Here is a 6389-nt window from a genome sequence, read left to right as displayed (position 1 = left end):
AATGGTTCTCTTACACAGCCATAACCTTCAAGGTGCCTGATAAAAGTTTCTGTCCAGTGACAAGACTTGAAATAGAAAAGATGCAGGAAGTGGCGAATGTGATAGTGTGAGAGCTCACAGCGTATTAGTCATGCTGGATTATGCACAAGTATTTGGGAAAAAGATTCAATTTAGCATAAAAATATATTAGAACATTTTCAGACGTTTCCTTATTGGTTTAACTTATGAGTTCACAGGCAAAATGCTGGGGAGAGTTAAATATAAATGGAGGAAGAACTACGCTTGCACTACTGCAAACTGGTAGAAGTTTGTATTGCAGGTCTATGCATATGCAAAAGTATGCACATATATAAATATGTATGGATGCACACATTATATATAGCTTTTTCAGTTGACATACTTCGCTAAGAAGCTGACATAAGATTCTTCAGTAAGAAGTTATGTCTAAAAAGAAATATAAAAGGAAGTTTTATGAAATGCAGAAGACAGAAAACTTCAGTCAGTCAGAAACAAAGAACTTGGGGGTGATAAAGTAAGGGCTAACTAGACCTGCAAAAGCCTTTGCTAAGCTTTGCTATCTTCTCTTCCCTTTCTAGCTGGTGACACAGAGAAATAAAACCAAAGAAGATAACTCACAGAACAACAGATGGCATCTCTGTTGAAAACCAGGCCTCTGCACACTTGAAATGAAAGTTACACATTAAGGTCAGTCTCCAGGTAATAAAAGCCAGGTTCTCATCACAGCTAGCTGAGAAATACACCATTTTCGAGTTCAAAGCACAGGGACAGATTCCAGCTATGTTTGCAGCATACCTGTATTGTAGTAAAGATGTACAGTGGGGTTTTTCCACTCCATTGATTTGCCCTACAAAAGAACCAATTGCAATTGCAAATCATCTCCCCTCCAGCTCCTCCTGCCCTCCTCTGCCTCCTTCAGGAGACACCCAGGAAGCAGGGAGCATGGAAGAGGCACCAGTCACCCCTGGGCACCCTAGGCTGGAGAAATGAAAGCAAGAAGCATGAAATTACACTCCACAGACAAGCAGCAGAGAAGTGCACTGCACACCAAGGGACTCAGAGCTACTCACACATTCTGATCTACGCCAGCATGAAGGTGCTTTTCTTGATGTGATACCTTGACTGATGGCATCTGTAACGCAAAGGCGCTTCATTAAGAAGATGCCAAGAATCAACATTTTGTCTGTTTCAGCCTTTAACTGCCAAAGCTGGTTAATTTTGCTCAAGCTGAAGGAAGGACAAGTCACTCTGTAGGCAAGTACAACTTGTTTGATGACCGCTTCGAGTCAGTTTTGGGTGTGCAGCAGACAAGCTCTCCTGTAGTTTTGTACTAACCAGACACATCAGGCTTCTTAACTTTGTTGTGGGAATCCACCTGGTCACTGACTTCCCCTTCATCTGTCATGTTTTAGGATGGAGCTTCTTTTGGGCAAGATGCCTCTGTAAGCAAAGGACCAAACAGCCTACTTTTCAAAGCTGATTTCTTTTTAAGAGCATGGACATGGGGAAGGTGGCAGAAGGTGGGATGTGACTTCAAAGCAGATGGAAATGCAGAAGAACAGTTGCTTAACACCTATAAAAGTCAGGCCCACTCCTCCACAAGTTGTGTATGTATTTAGGCATCTGCTTTTTGTAGGCTTGGCCTCTCAGTAATCTAAATCCATCACAGGTTTTTGGGAACGTGCAGTTGATTAAACAAACAAAGATATGAAAAGCCATAAGGATCCTGCTGCGGTCCTGGCAGCAATCAGCTCTTCAGCACTTAGAGACAGCTTCTGTATTACCTGTGCTCCTGGTGGGAGCTTTGCCATCGGCTAATGAATGAAAGACCAAGATTAGAACAAGGTGCTGTACAAACTTGATTCCACAATGATTTCTAAGCTGGTGGGACAATGAGCCCCTGCCTTGTCTGAGATGCAAATTCAAGACTGGAGTCACGGGCTGTTCCAACCTAGATCATCTGACGTGGCCATGTGTATGTTTTGGAAGGGGTCTGTAGCATCTATTTCTGTAGGACTGAATGGACACAACACAGCAGGACAGACACAGACAGCTTTTCAGAAGTGTTTAAAGACATCCAAAAAGCCTGTAGAAATGCCACACTGAAAGCCAGGAAGGATGTGCTCAGAAGCACTTGGAAGCTGAAAGCATTTCTTTTACAGTCTATTTCTTCCTCAATTAGGAAAACACACCTGATAAAAGGAGCAAGAAATTACCCTGCTTAATGACACAGATAAGAGAGGAAAACAGAAGCATTTAATTCCCACAAGCAACCCTTGTCTTTGTCTCAGCCTGTTTTTCATGCCTGGATTATGCTAACACTATTAATCTTTGTCTGTGACTAACTCCCGGGTTTTGTGTTAGTGACCTGATTCTGCACTAACAAGCTCCTCCCAGTTTGGTGAGGCTCCCCATGTGATCTCTTCTTCCCCCTAAATAAAGTTGAAGAATTTGGCTGGGATCAGTGAGTGCCGCTGAGGTGGCGGGTGAGTGGAGCTCTTCCACCTCCCTGCATCTGCAGCACCAACAAGGCGCTTGTTCAGCACTATCTGCCGCGGGTTTGAAGACCAAGGAGGGGACAAGACCGGCCAGATAGCAAGGTCTGGAGCTACCTCCGTGGTGAGGCTACAGCACGGGCTCCCAGCTTGCCACCCCCTGACCACTCTCCCCTTCCGAAAGTAGCCCAGCGAGTGTCGGAAGATGTGGCCGGAGGAGGTGAGTGCTGCATGGCTATGATGAATCCTTTGTGCGGAACAGGAGGCTCCTTCAGAAACAAAGTGGAGGAGCGAGGGGGCCAGCGGTCGCGATTTTCCAAATGGACGCAGGGAAAAGCGTCCCTCCCTTCCCCGTTGGCGAAGGGCACGTGTGCCCCTTTCAGTGGGAAGCTACCCCAGGAGCTGATCTCCCAACACAGCTCGTTTTTCTGGCGCGGGGTGCAGAGCGCAGCAGCAAAAAGCCCAAGCAGGGCGAAGCGCCTGCTGCAGACGCGCTGCTGGTCCGGCGGGTGCCTCACCGAGCAAGGGCTGCTCCTGCTGGGCTGCATCCTGCTCCCGCCTCCGCAGCCTCCCAACCGGGGCACCACGGCGCGGTGCGGTACCTGGCACACGGGGCTGGCACGGCACAGCCCTGCGCGGCACCCGCGCGCTGGCACGGCACAGCACGGAGCAGAGCAGCACCCAGGGCTGCACCGCTCACCCCGCTGCCCCCCAGCCTTGCCCGGGGCCACTCGCGGCCCCCACTGGGACTTACCCTGCTCTAGTCAGAGGTGCGACCGTGCTCCCCTGGGTACCAGCAGCTTTCTATGCACGCATCCACCCACACTTCACAGAGACGCTTGTAACATCCTCTCTTATAGCACCAAGGTGTGCAAAGCGCTCCTGCGAACACACCCTCCTCTGCTCACCCAACGTGCATCTTCTTCGCTATCCCCACCAGGGCTCCAGGGACCCCTCACCCTTTGCCATTCCTCATGCCCCTGCTTCTCCACACACATACAAGCCTTGTCTCACTACCTACGCGTGCAGGCTGAGCCCCTCAACCCCCAAAGGGGATAGTGACATGTCCTTCAGTCCCTTCCAGCCTCAGCTAAAGCAATGCACAGGCACCTGCCATGTAACCCACTGCTGACACTTTAACTGATCTCAAACGCAGTTATTTCACATAACTTTTCCCATCTGAAATGTGATTTGGAGCTAAAAGGAAAGTCAACACTGACCAGAACGCACTGAATCCTTAAAATCTTTATTCCCTTCTCCCCTCTTGCCTACTCCTTTAGCCACAGTGCACATGAGCTCTACCCACCCCAGGGACATGCTACCTGGGCTTTCAGACCAGAGAGGGGGGCAGTGAGGAGGAACAAGGCGCTTTCCGCTACCTACAGCCCTCAAATTACACAGCCTGTCCCCAGCCCATGCTGCGGGAAAAGAAACGTGCTCTTATTCCAAAAACAGCACAAAGTAGCTGCATTTAAAGTGACATTCATCACTCCCCCTCTCAGCCCCCTGCTCCCTCCCACCCTTTAACAACTTATTTTCCTTGCACAGTTTTAAAGGTGAATATGAGTATGGAATATATTGTAGTCCTGGGCTGTAACTATTCGTCACAAATAGGCACACTGGCTGGAAGGAGAAGAGTTTTCTTTTCAAATGAGTTGGATGAAGACCTGAATGTTCAAATAGTCTTTTGCTCTTTGGCACATTTAAAGACAAAATGTTATCCCTGCGGGAGCTCCAATCCTGGCAGATTTTAGATCCAAGAGAAAGGCTGCAAACATCCCATTTGTAATTCCTTTCCTTGCTAGCAGCAGGGAAGGAATAAAAAAAGGAGAGAGATGAGAAGAGGGAGGGGGATATGAAACAGATCTCATTTGTTCATCTCCCTTTCACGATCAGTTAGCCCAGAGATACACTTCTTCACCCATAAACTAGAAGAGAATTGAATGGAAAGGCCTTCAGATCTTATTTTATGAAGGTTCTTAGGTTTGGGGTTTGTTCATTTGAATTCAGCTCTGAACAGCTTTCAGGTTTCATATATCCTGTAACTCCAGAGAACAATTAAACATCCACTTGTACCTTGGACTGGTAAGTACTTGTTCTGACTCCAAAGAACCCAGTGCCACAGAGGAGTAGGATAAATTGATCCCAGAAACAGGCAAATTGGGAAGGGGGGAACAAAAATCGCTGAGCAAGTTGAAGCAACATTTAAAATACAGAGTAAGGGAAGAATTGAGAGGCTGCCTCTGTAATCACCCCTGATTTGAAAGGTGTGTGGGAAGAGCAGAGAATGTTGTGCAAAAGAAATGAGTAGGAACTGAATTAGCAAAAAGTTAAGCATGAAAGACAATTCTGAAGGGAAAAAAGACTCCCCATTCTACAGGGTACCTCTTTTAGCTGATGATATAAGACTGTGCCTTTAGCAGGAAAAGTGAAGAATGGCTTAGCAGGAAAATCCACTCTCCAAAACAAGGACTAGTTTGTGCTGTTGTGAGAAAGACAACTTTTAAGTTTTTTTTTAAAGTGCTTTTAAGATGCACTAAAGCCTATTTCAAAGTGATCAGCATGAAGGAACAGACACTTCGATACAGTGCTGTTTCCCAAATATAAAAGGGAAAAAGATTCAAACCCTTCCCTAGGTATGAGCACTGAAAGGAGTAACACTCAATGTCTCTTCCTGACACGTTTATCGCAGTGTGGCTCAGCCTGTCAGCACGCCTATAGGGAGCATTTAATGTAGTTTCAAAGCTACCCTCAAAATGTCATACAAGGATTTCATTGATCAGAATGATAAACTTCGCTCTCACCATCATACAGACAAGGTCTAAAGTATCTACCACAAGTACAGTTTAGAAACACTGTTTTAAGGAGGAAATTCATCAAGTGCTTAGTTGGTAACATGACTTACATGTAGTTTGTTCCTGGTAACAGACATCATCTTCCAGAAGGATTTGGGCTTTGTGCAAACAAAAGAGAGCATTTTCCAAAGCATGCAGTTACAAGACTGTAATCACACCTAAAAAAGCTGCTGGTGTTTATCAAATCACAGTTATACTAAATTAACATGTTCTGCTATCATGAGAAGTCACCAATAAAATCAGTGGGGTGAACATGAACTTCAGAGAGAGTCTAAATCTCCAACACAACAGGCCTGGTGCTTCAATTGCTCCACACTTCAGGCATTACTTAACTAAAAATCTTATAACCCAGAATTAGTTCTGTGAGGGTTCTCTATCAATTAAATGCCCAGGGAAGCAGCATGTTACACTTATGGTCCATACCCACATGAGCCTGAGCAGTCACTGCAACTTAGATCTGCATCAAAGATGCTGAGCAAAACAGCTCCTGTTCTATGCAGAGGTAAGATGGTACCAGGTTCTGCTCAGAAACAACCTTTGTCATACACAGGCTGTCCCTTCAAGTTAGCCAAGCCCACTGCAGCTCTAAGGAAAAGCAGGATCCCACTGTTCCTTTTATAGGAACTTTCTGCTGGTTTATGGATCTGACCAATGTGGTAATGAGTTATTGCAAATGATTTTAAAACTCACGCTTCTCTTCTGACATAAAGAACGACAAAGCCTCAGGTCTAGTGAAGACAGAACAAGTAGAATAACTGCCAGAAGCAGAGTTTTCTTGCACACTGGCATAAAAACAGTGTTCAGCATTCTGAGAGACCAGGGCTAGAACTTTATACACTTAATTAAAAGATTAATCAACTTGCTTAAATCTTTATCTACGTTGTCACTTATATCACTGGATATAAACCACAAGGGGTTTATGCAAGACATGTTTCTAAGGATGACTATGTGTAAAAACCTAATACAGAGCATATTTTCTGTTCTGAGATTAACAATACAGAAATCAGAGGCATAAAGAGGT

This window comes from Psittacula echo (assembly GCF_963264785.1).
Source record: "Psittacula echo genome assembly, chromosome: 8".
Lineage (NCBI taxonomy): Eukaryota > Metazoa > Chordata > Aves > Psittaciformes > Psittacidae > Psittacula > Psittacula echo.
This window is presented reverse-complemented; position numbering follows the sequence as displayed.